Source organism: Gracilinanus agilis, chromosome 1 (assembly GCF_016433145.1).
Source record: "Gracilinanus agilis isolate LMUSP501 chromosome 1, AgileGrace, whole genome shotgun sequence".
NCBI lineage: Eukaryota > Metazoa > Chordata > Mammalia > Didelphimorphia > Didelphidae > Gracilinanus > Gracilinanus agilis.
The window spans coordinates 215,791,682-215,803,968 of record NC_058130.1 but is presented as its reverse complement, the minus strand read 5'-3'; the positions used below and the strand labels follow the sequence as shown (position 1 = coordinate 215,803,968).

General features: G+C 37.8%; 1 protein-coding gene across 1 annotated transcript in view; it reads left to right on the top strand.

Annotated features, from left to right (window-relative positions):
- The window catches only part of LOC123249785 (extracellular serine/threonine protein kinase FAM20C-like), a 41,772-nt gene that overhangs the window by 14,537 nt on the left and 14,948 nt on the right, over positions 1-12,287 (top strand). The gene's annotated exons all lie outside the window — the stretch shown is intronic.

Below are 12,287 nucleotides of genomic sequence, written 5' to 3'. Positions count from 1 at the left end.
ACAGCCTGATTCTTAACATCAGAAGAACTGTAGGAACCCTGTTGGAACTCCTCAGACCCACCTGAAAAGACAGAAAGAGACCTGTGTGTAAAAGGAAATCAGCATGGCCTCTTTCACAAGGAACCCCTCCAAGAAGTAAATAAAACACTTGGCCACCACTATCAGAAGATTTCCTTTGTTCTCATCATCTACCACAATTTTTAATATTAAAACCTAGACAGCTGCTCTGTCTTCTTGGCTGATAATCTCCGTCCTCCATCCTCTCCCTTGAGTTTCTCCCACATGCCATTTATCTTGTGAAATAAAAACACCTGGTAGCTATATAGCCTGCTTGACTTTTCAGTGCAATGAAGAACAACAGAAAAAAATATTGGATTTGTTGTCAGAGGACATGGATTTACTTTTTCTCTCTAAATCTTACAACTTTGTGACCTTGGCCAAATCATTTAACTTTAATGAGCCTTCGTTCTTCATTTATAAAATGAGTAGTGGTGGAGTTTGAATTAGATAGTCTCTATGGTCACTTCTCATCCTGGATCTGTCCTCTTGACTGATAAACCCTTGCCAAAGTCCCCTTTTCCTGTATATATGATGAAATTAAAATAGCCTGTTTCTATATAGTGCTACAAACTTTCCAAATGCAGATATTGTAATGCAGTGGAAAGAGGGCTGGACCTTGATATGATCCGGTACTTCCATTGACTATCTCTGTGCCTTTAGACGAGTCACTTAAAATTTCTGGGACTCAGTTTCCTCATCTCAAAAATTAGAGGCCTCTCAGATGCTCCGATCACCCAGTTCAAAATGGTGGCAAAACTCCAGAGCATTTGGACTAGATTAAAATGGAAATGTTTCACAATAATACTAATTAAAAAACATGCTACAATATAGATATAGTTTGTGGGTTTCTAAGTCATTATATTGCAGCAGAGATTATTTCTTCTTGAGTTTGACACAACTGCTTTAGATCAGGGGTTCTTAACCTGGGGTCTCTGAACATTAAGAGTGGGATCCTGTGGAAACATTTCATTTTTTATCTTATTTTATTTTTTATTGATTAATTAAGAAAATGTTTCCATGGTTACATGATTCATGTTCTTTCCCTCGCCTTTTCCTACCCCTTTCCATAGCCAATGCACAGTTCCACGGGTTTTACATGTGTCATTGATCAAGACCTATTTCCATATTATTGATATTTGTACTAGGGTGATCATTTAGAGTCTACATACCCAATCACATCCCTATTGACCCATGTGATCAAGTAGTTGTTTTTCTTCTGTGTTTCTGCTCCCACAGTTCTTTCTTTGGATGTGGATAGTGTTCTTTCTCATAAGTCCCTCAGAAATGCTGTGGAAACATTTCAGGAGACCCGTGAACTTGTTTCTCTTTTTTTGACATTCTGATAACTGTAATTATGTGAAATCAGTTTACTTTATAATCCTCTATATTTTATCTTATTTAAAAATATTATTCTGAGAAGGGAAGGGGTACATTTAGAGGTTTTATTAGACCGATGATGGAGGAGGAGTTCCTGACAAATCAAAGACTAAGTCAGAACCCCCTTCCTAGATCTGTGATGCCATGAGGATCCAAAGTGCCTGCCCAGGTGTTGTCTTGTTTTGTTTTCCAGCTCACAGAAATCTGTAAGGAAGGTATGGAAGGCCTCCCATCTTGGTTTTGCAGATGAGTAAACTGAAGCTCAGGCATAGGAAAGGGGAAATGGATTATGTGGGAGAGGCCAAGTGTGGAGTTAGTATAAGAACCAGAGGTAGAACCAGGAATGACTGCCTTTTAATAGTTGTTTTTACTCTCCAATGGAGCCCATTACTAAGGACAGAACTGGGCCTTATTATCTTTCTGTAAGGCCCATAGCGTCTCTAAGACAATGTTGAACATATAGTTGAATAAATTAATAAATGCAGGAATTAATGGTACTCTTCCCCCACACTCACACACACACACACACACACACACACACACACACACACACACACAAAGTGGTACTACAGAGTTGAATTTAATTCAGCAAATAGTTCTATACCTACTATGTGCGAACCACGGTCTTCAGTGACAAGAATACAAAACCAAATGGGAAAAACAAAAACCATTGAAGTGAGGTAATCAATTGTCTCCTACGTGCATGTTGAAGAATTCATGTAGTGACTCAGAAAGACCAGAAGGAAGGGAGGGAAAACCCACTCGAAGCCTGGTATAGATACTATAAAATCAGCCTGTAAAACTCTGAAGTCACCACCTTTGGGCAACCCTAGTTCTCATCTCCTGGTACTCAACGGGCTGCCTGTTGTCTGGTTGTAAATCCTTTTTTTTTTTTCCTCTCTTCAAAGTTATTCTTCCTGTCCAGTGCAACTAGATCTTGCCCAGATCCAAAGCAGAACTCTTAGTCATTTTAACAGGTCTCATAGCCCCTAGGGATTCCCATGAATGAATGAATACTACTTTCCCCTTATTTCTATAATGTCTCAAATATACTAGAATCTTTAAAAATGCTTCATATACTTAACTTTTGTTAAATAACATGAAAAGCCTTACACAAGAACATTTATTCATTCATTTATACCATGGAGGAGGGAAGGGGGAATACCTACCACCATCTCTCCCAAGCTTTTCTTTTTTTCTTTCCCAATATAATTTTTTATCATTTCTATTCCTATACTTTAGAGTCCAGCCTAGTTGTCTTTATTCTTCACATGTGGCACTTATCTCTCATCACCATGCCTTCATATAGGCCAATCTCCCATGGTTGGAATATACTCTATGTTTAAGAAGAAAAAAAAAACAACCCTCTTACCTCTGTCTTGGAATCTATATTAAGTATAGGTTCCAAGGCAGAACAGGAAAGGCTAAACAATTGAGATTAAATGACTTAGCCAGGGTCAAACAGCTAGGAAGTATTTGAGGTCAGATTTGAACCCAAGACCCCAGACTCCAGGCTTGACTCTCTATCCCCTGAGCCACTGAGCTTTCACTTCCTTCTTTGTGGAATCTCACTTACTTCAAGATCTAAAGAGATGTATCATAAGCTCTACTTTGTAAATGAAGTTTTTATTGGTCCTTTCACATTTGTTAGCACCCTCCTTACTTCAGGCTGTCCTGTATTTACTATGCATTTTTTCTGTTTATACTTATGTAGGTATATGTTGCTTCCTTCAATAGCTACTGTTAAGGACTTTCAGAAAAGAGTTTATTTCATTTATTGTCTTTGTATCCCCATTACTGAGCACATAGTATCTGGCTCATAATATAAGCTTAATAAATGCCTTTTGATTTCTGGGTTGATTCATTTAATCTATGGGGGGAAACAAATTCTCAATTTACATTGCCTAGCAGAGTCCCTAGCTTACAGTAGGTACTTAATAAGTGCTTGTTTAATCTTTTATACTATGTACAGGGGAAAAGCTCTAACCTTGTAGTTTCAAATCTACCGTAATTAGAAAGATACAAATGGATCCGAGACAACCCCCAGGGACTCATGATGAAAAATGCCATCCGCTTCCAGAGAGAGAACTGATGGAGTCTGAATGCACACCAAAACATAATATATTTCACTTTCTTTCATTTTTTTTTTGTTTGAGTTCTCTTCTACAAAATGACTAATATGGAAAAATGTTTTACATTATTGCACATGTAAAATCTATATCAGATTGTTTGCTATCTCAGGAAGTAGGAAGAAGGGAGGAAAGGGGAAAATTTGGCTCAGATGTTTTTAAAAATGAAGATTGAAAATTGTTTTTACATGTAATTGAAGAATGCATTATTTAATAAGAAAAGAAGGCTGCACAAATAGAATCATAGGATCATAGACAGGGAGCTAGAAGGGACTTCAAAGGCCATTAACAATTACTAAGCATTTATTAAGCACTTACTGTTTGTAAGACACTATGCTTTGTACTCAATATGGAAAACTAAAGCTAATAGCGAACACTATATGCCAGGTGTAGTGCTTGGTTTTGGAGATGAAAAGCTAATAGTCAATCAGTAAACATTTGTTAAGCATCTATCATGTGCCAGGTACTATATTAAGTGCTCAGGATATAATTATGAAAAAGAAAGGCAGTCCCTATCCTTTAGGACCTTACAATCTAATGTTGCAGCCAGGTGGGATATGAATATAGTCCATGAGAACTGATGGATGCAATTGACTCATGTGTATATGGAGAAATGAGAAGAGTGCCCAAGGTAGAGCCCATTGGGGCTAAGATATTTTTGAAGGTACAACAAAGAAGATTTAAACAAGGGCAGTCAGAGGGGAAGAGAACCAGTAGAGAGGAGCATCATGAAAACCCAGAGAGAACAGTGTGCCTCCAGAAGGGTCGTCAGCATTGTCAAATGCTATGGAGTGATCCAGTAGGACATGGTAGTGTTGTGTCTGATGCCTTGATCTTACAAATGAGGAAGCTGATTACTAGGAAAGCAAACAGATTTGTCCAGAATGATGTTAAAAGAAAGGGGGTAGTGGAGATATATGTATAATGATAATGATGTGTATCTGTCTATGATCTCAACTGCAGTTGGTGGAGAGGAACACCTACTCCCCTCACCCTGGCTGCTGCTGTAAATTATCCCCTTCTCCCTGACAGGCTTGGCTGATTAACCTATCAATGATTCCTTTAACAGCTGCCCAAGTGAGGACCCTTGAGAGGTTAGGTGGATGGTTAACTTCTCTAGGCCCAACCTGGGGTTGGATAGATTGGTAATGGGCTATTGATTAGCTTTGGATAATGATTAAGATCTGACTGCATATTTTAACTCCTTTTCTAAGGGCTGTGATAGAATGACCACTCAGGAAGGTACTTGCTATTAAACACTGTTTATCTATTGATAGGGAAAGGATAACAAGGTAAAGGATTGGGGATTAGAAACCCTATTGCTCTATTGACTATTAAACTAATTGATAATCAGGACTGGAGGCTGCTATGCTGGTGGAGGCTTGAGGTCTTCACCCTCTCTCTATCTCTGACCAGACCTGGCCACAGCCAAGCCAGAGAATAGGGAAGGCTATTGCTGAAGATAAATGTTGATGGTCTTTGTATTCTTTTAGCTCTCCTACCAATAGTGTTGATAGTTGATAGTTGATAGCTCTCACAGTCTAGCAAAAAAATAGATTCAGGATTTTCCTACCATCTTCTTCTTCAACCACCCTTCCACCCTTCAACCACCCTTCAACCACCCTTCAACCACCCTTTAACCACCCTTCAACCACCCTTCAGCAACCCTTCAGCCACCCTCTGTCCAGTTTGATTCACAGAGGCTTGCTCAAGTCTCAACTCAGAGATCTGAGAAATCCAGCTCTGAGTCTCTGAGTCCAGAGACTTTTTTCACTGTAGCTATAAGGGGTGGGGTATGTGTATACACACACACACACACACACACACACACACACACACACACACACACACACACATAGTGGGGCTAACTGACATTTGTCCCGGCTCATGGCACGTGGGAACATTCTGAATCTCTCAACTGCCATCCCTGAAAATCAAGGTGGCATCCATCTCATCCCAGATTAATAATTATAACAGTAACAACACATAGAATAAACCTCAGAGGTGGGATTGAACCTGCCGGGTTCTGACTGACTCCAGACTCAGAGTTCTTACCCCTACACCATGTTTTCCTAGGATACACATAGGAGGTTAAATGTGGAGGATCGATTAGCTGTTCATTCATTTCAGTTAGCTTCCCTTCTCATCCTTACTGTCTGGTTATCAAGGCAGGGTAAAGGGACTCCCAAGGGCTTTCAAAATCCAACAATTCCAAGGGAACTAGACTCTGTGTAGCTGGGGCTTTTATGACCCTTGCTGTTTAGTCATTTTTCAATCACGTCCAACTCTTTGTGAGCCCATGTGGGGTTTTCTTGGCAAAGATACTGGAGTGGTTTGCCATTTCCTTTTCCAGCTCATTTTATAAGTGAGGAAACTGAGGCAAGCAGGGTTAAATGACTTGCTCAAGGTCACACATCTAGGAAGCATCTGAAGGCAAATTTGAACTCAGAAATCTTCCTGACTCTGTGGCCTGGAACCCTCTCCACTGCTGCCTCTAGTGCCATCAATACAAGAATTAAATAGCAAGGATAGCCCTTAGTTCAGGGACAGAATAGGGCTTAGAAATATATTATGCATAATTGAAACTTTCTCAGATCTAGCTACTTTCCATATTTCTCACTTTGTATTGGGCTAGGTCAAGGTGAGGAGAATCTGTCTTTCTCCTTGTTGAGACCTTGAGGAATGAAACAAATGTTGGAGCACAGATTTATTTTCACCTGAGTTAATTCCAGTGTAGTTTACCATAGATTCTCTTCAACCATTCTCTGTTATCTTTAGCTCTTTCTTTGACTCTGATCCTGACAACTTTAATGGAATTTTCCCAGAGCCAAACTTAGAACTGATTAGAAAGATATATTGAGCAATGATCTAGGACAATTCTGAGGGATTTAGGAGAAAGAATACTATCCACATCCAGAGAAAGAACTGTGGGAGCAGAAACACAGAAGAAAAAAACATGATTGATCACATGGTTCTATGGGGATATGATTGGGGATGTAGATTCTAAATGATCACCCTAATGCAAATATTAATAATATGGAAATAGATCTTGATCAATGACATATATAAAATCCAGTGGAATTGCTTGTTGGCTATAGAAGGGGGTAGGAGGAGGGGAGGGAAAGAACATGAATCATGTAACCATGAAAAAATATTCTGAATTAATTAAATGAAATTTTTCAAATAAGAAAAGAAAAGATTTATTGACAACTGTTAGGAATTAAAGAGTTTTCGTAGATTTATAGGCATTAGGGCTAGAAGGGACCTGATGAGATCACCTACTTCAACCAGCTTTTAGACATGGGAGGTAATGCTGTCTCCATGTTATAAATGATGAAAATAAAGCCTGTAGGTAAAATGACTTCTTTGTGGTCGCAGAGTCACAGAGGCAGGTCTCTTGTCTCCTTGGGAAATTTTATTTCCATGACTCCAAGTTGTCTTTTGGATCTGATGTCTGTTAGCTACTTCTACAGGCTTAGTTGATTTACAGTTCTTAGTACAAGCTATTGAGGGTTTTCTTTTTTCTCAGTGATGTTGGCAGGTTTTGGTGCTTGAGATAAGACCCACTTCTTCATGCTCTTAAAAGTCATAGTAGTGATCATTCACATTGACAAAAAAATAAGAACTACTCTATATGTGGGATCTTTGATAGTTCCATTTTGAGAGAGCATGGACCCATTGCCTTATCTTGACAGTCTCAACACAAGTGGCCTTTGGAGGCACCCCACTCCATTGAAAGGCCACTATGTTCCTATCTCAGAAGATAACTGAATCCTCATGCAATATATATAGTCATCCCAGTAAGTAGTCAATAAATAGTATTTAATGATAATAAATATCTGAATTTAAAAAATTAAATTGATAAATCTTCTGGATGTTTTCATCCCAGTATATACAGGGTCATAGATTTAGAGTTAGAAGGATCATTAGAAATCATCATTAGAAGGATCATTAGAAATGAGATCCAGAGATGTGACATTACTTTAGTCATACACATGGCTATAATAGTAATATAGTTTTGTGGGATTAGAACTGACTGAAAAAATAATATAAATTAATGATTCAATCAATGAATCAATCACAAAGAATTTATTAATCACCTCTCATGTCCCACTGATAGCCACTGAGGATACAAAGACAGAAATGAAAGTCCCTATATTCAAGAATCTTACAGTCTACATCTTCCAAGATGAAGATTGGTCTCTTGTAGACCTTGGCAAGGCTCTGCCCTTGACCTTGTTCTTTTCAACATTTTTCATTAATGACTTTCATAAAAGTCTAGATGATATCCTCTTTTGATTTGTAGATGACATAAAATGGAAAGAAAGCACATACTTTAGATGACAGAATCAAGAAAAGGTGTCTTGGCAAGCTGGATTATAAACCAAATACAACAAAATGAGATTTAATAAGGAGAAATGTATAGCCTTCCTCTGGAGGACAGAAAACAAAGTGCTCTCTTTCAGGATAGAAGGGTTTAGCTGAGAAATTAATTAATTTTAGGAATTAATTGAGCTAATTTTGAAAAAAATCAAGTAGTTTCGATGAACTGTAAATTCCCTTCTTTCCAAACTAAATAATTTGCCAGGAAGATATGGGGCATCAAAAAAAAATGTAATTAATGCAGCCTTGGTGGCAATTAGAATGTCCAGAATCAGAGAAGTAATAGACCTGGTGTATTCTTCACCAGTTAAATCACATTGATAGTATTGTCTCTAAAAAAAGAAAGGGGGTAGCCTGGGAAGGAAGGGAAGGGAAGGGAAGGGAAGGGAAGGGAAAGGAAAGGGAAAAAGGAAGGAAGACATTGATGTATTTTGCATTACATATACTTATGGATTGCTCCCAATTTGTGAGTGGTCCTTTTTAACAAAATAAACCAATTAAGTAAAATTAGGAATACTGTGATCTCATCTGAAAGTTTACATAATATTTCACAATTGTATCTATTTTCTCTCCCTCTTACCTCTTCTCCCACAGAGGGAAAAAAGGAGAAGAAAAACAAATTTCTTGTAAGAAATACTCATAGTCAAGCAAAATAAATCCCTTATTGGATATATACAAAAAATAAGCATCTCATTTTGTGCTGTAAGATCATCACCTCTTTGTACAAAATAGCACATTTCATCACTGATCCTCTGGAATCATCAATGATCATTATGCAGATTCAAATTTTCAGTTTTCACAAAATTGATTTTCTTTACAGTGTTATTACTATATCTATATCTATATCTATGTCTATATCTATATCTATCTAGTTATATATATGTATATATATACTGTAGTATACAGAATTGGGGGTTATAGTTTTTCTAGCTTTGGCTGAGTTCCAAAAAGCTGTTAGAGGTTTTAGAATCTTGAGGAGGGGCAGTTGACTGGATCTTCCGTGGAGGGAGGAAGTCAATGAGCGAGCTCTTAGATTATCTAGTTTCAATATTGAAATTTAGCCTAGCATTGATATTTTTACTTAAGAAATTATTAATTTAGATAGACCCTTTATATCTTCCTTTCCTAATACCACCCTGCCTTCCCTCCCTTACCTTAGTGGCTGTGGAGTTTATAAGAAGAGAAATTAGAGAGGAGTTAAATCTGTGGAGAGTTATCTAATTGATAGCATTATTTATAATTTAATCAAATCAACTTTATTCCCTTTAGATAGCATTTTGTAAAACTGAGTAAGGCAGGTCCTTGCTCAGATTCCATCTTTACTTCCCTTCCCCCACCTGAGGTTCCTGAGATAACTGATAGGGCTTTCCTTTAATCCACCTTCCTAACCAACATCCTTCAAACAATTAAACCCTTTGTGTTTCAATAGTTCTATTTAGTGTAATTTGTCTGTTAGTTATCAAGAAGGAAGAAGAGGGAAAGAGACAACATACTCTGGGCTCAGAGGGTAGCTGGGCATCCATCTTGAAGGAAGGTGTTACTTCAAAATAGGTCCCTTCCTGTGAAATTAACTAAAGCCTGTTTGTTAATTTCAGTCTAGTCTATTACCCTCAGCTTGTGTTTGAGTCTAAGTCCCAGTCTGTAAGCCTGCTGTGTTAGCCTGTTTAGTTTAACTTCTTTCTCCCAAGAAGATCTCTGTTTCCCTTCTGTGTTATACTCCTGACTTCAGTCCTATTATACCCTGAATCTCCTTTAATCCCAGCCTACCTGTAGCCTAGTTTATCCACATACCAAATCTCCAACATCCTCCTTTCAATTCCCTTATCCCAAACACCTTTCCTCAAATTACCCCCATAACAATACATATTGTTCTCCTGTTTCTACTCATTTCATTTTTCATAAGTTTTCAAAAATTATTCATTTTTATAAAAATTGATGTTAGGGTATAAATTGTTCCTCTGGTTCCTCTCACTTCACTCTATATCAGTTCATATAAGTCAGTGATTCCCAAAGTGGGCACCACCACCCCCTGGTGGATGCTACAGTGATCCATGAGGGCAGTGATGGCCACAGGTACATTTATCTTTCCTATTTATTGCTATTAAATTTTTTTAAAAATTAATTTCCAGGGGGCTAAGTAATATTTTTCCTGGAAAGGGGGCAGTAGGCCAAAAAAGTTTTGGGACCACTGAGTCTTTTCAAGTGTTTTTTTTAAACCCTGTTCTTATGTCTTGGAATTGATACTGAATATTCCAAGGGAGAAGAGTGGTAAGAGCTAGGTATTTGGGGTCAAGTGACTTACACAAGGTCAGACATCTAAGAAGTGTCTGAGGCCAGATTTGAACCCCAGATCTCCTGGCTCCAGAACCACAGATCCACTTAACTACCCTTTTCTAAGTCTCTTTGAAGTTCTCTCTTTCTTCATTTCTTATAGCACAAATAATGTTCAATCATATATGTAAACCACAACTTATTTATCCATTCCTGAACTGATTTGTATCTCCTTAAATTTTCAGTTTTTTTGCCACCACAAAAGAGAGCTTCTATAAATATTTTTGTACATAAAGACTTGCTTTTTCCTTTTTCTTTGATTTTTTTTTTTTATATAGACCTAGATGTAGAATAGCTGGATCAAAAGGCAGGCACTATTTAGTAACTTAATAGGGATAAATGTAAAGGCCACCTCTTGAGAACAGAAAATAAAGCTCGTAGGTTTAAGATAGAGGGGTATGCTAGTTATAGCAGCAGTTCATGTGATGAAAAGCTAGTAGTTTCCATGAACTGTAAATTCATTGTAATTCAGCAGGATATGTAGCACAAATAAAACATGTAATTAATGTAGTCTTGGGCTGCAGTTATTAAGAATGTCTAGAATGACAGAGACAATAACCACTGCTATAGTCTCCCCTGCTTCGACTGACTGCATTGATGTTCTTTTGTTTCTCTCTTTTGGGGAGGGTACTATAGTTGGAAGAATGTCCAGCAGAAGTCAATCAGGCTGGTGAGGGAACTAAAAACCAGGGTTATACAAGAATGATTGAATGAACAAAGAATGAAAAAAGAGATGAAAGGTAGATATGATTTCTCTCTTCAAAATGTAAAGGATGGATAATAATAGCTAGCATTTATAGGGCACCTGTTATGTTTTAACTATCTGGCTAAGCATTTTACAAATATTATCTCATCTGGGTCTCATAAAAAGTCTGGGAGATAGCTGATATTATTTCCCCCATTTTAAAGTTGAGGAACTGTAAAAGGCAAGCAAAGGTTTAATGACTTGCCCAGGGTCACATATCTATTAAGTGTCTGAACTTACATTTGAACTCAGCTCTTCCTGACTCCAGACCCCAGGGTGCATCCATTGTTCCACCAACCTGCCTTTCAATGTAGAGACAGAAGGGACCTTATAGGAAATCTAATCTAACCTCTTTATGCCACAGATGAGAAATCTGAGGCCAGAGAAAGATAAATAATTTGCCTTAAATCTTAGAATCCCTTGTTTCTTTCCAAATTCAGCTTTCTTATGTGAAGCCTTTCTTGACACACTCCACTGCTACTGCCATCCCCCAAAAATTACTTTTTTACTTATATCAGTTCCAAAGCAGAAGAGCGATAAGGGCAAAACAATTGTGATTAAGTGACTTGTCCAAGGTCACAAGGCTAAAAAATATTTGATGCCAGATTTGAACCCAGGACCCATCTCTGAGCTTGGCTTACCACCTACTGAGCCACCTAGCTGCCTCTCCATTTGGGATTTTTTCAGAAAAGATAATGGAGTGTTTTGCCATTTCCTTCATTGCTCATTTTATAGATGAGGAAACTGAGTCAAACAGGATTAAGTAACTTGCCCAGGGTCACACAGCTATTAAGAAAATACTTATAGATGTGTGTTAAAAATATACTTTTTTATATATTGATAGGTATATACATTTTTTTGAGGCCAATAAAAAAGTAAATTCCTTGGGGCAGAGCTTTTTCTATTTTTGTCTGCATTTCCAGTGCATGACATGGCCTACACATACATAGCAAGTGCTTATTAAAAGATTGTTTGTTTTTTAAAGTCACATAGATAGTAAATAACAGAGGTAGAATCTGAACCAAGATCCTCTTGTCTTAGTGGAACTTGTCAAATGGAAGATGATTACATTTGTTTTTCTTATTTCCAAAAGGCCGAGTTAGAACCATTTAATAGAAATGATGTGTTTGTATGTAGAGGGGATGGGGATAATAAAGGGCTTAGATTCCTTCTTTCCTCCCTCCCTCCCTCCCTCCCTCCCTCTTTCCCTCCTTCCTTCCTTCCTTCCTTCCTTCCTTCCTTCCTTCCTTCCTTCCTTCCTT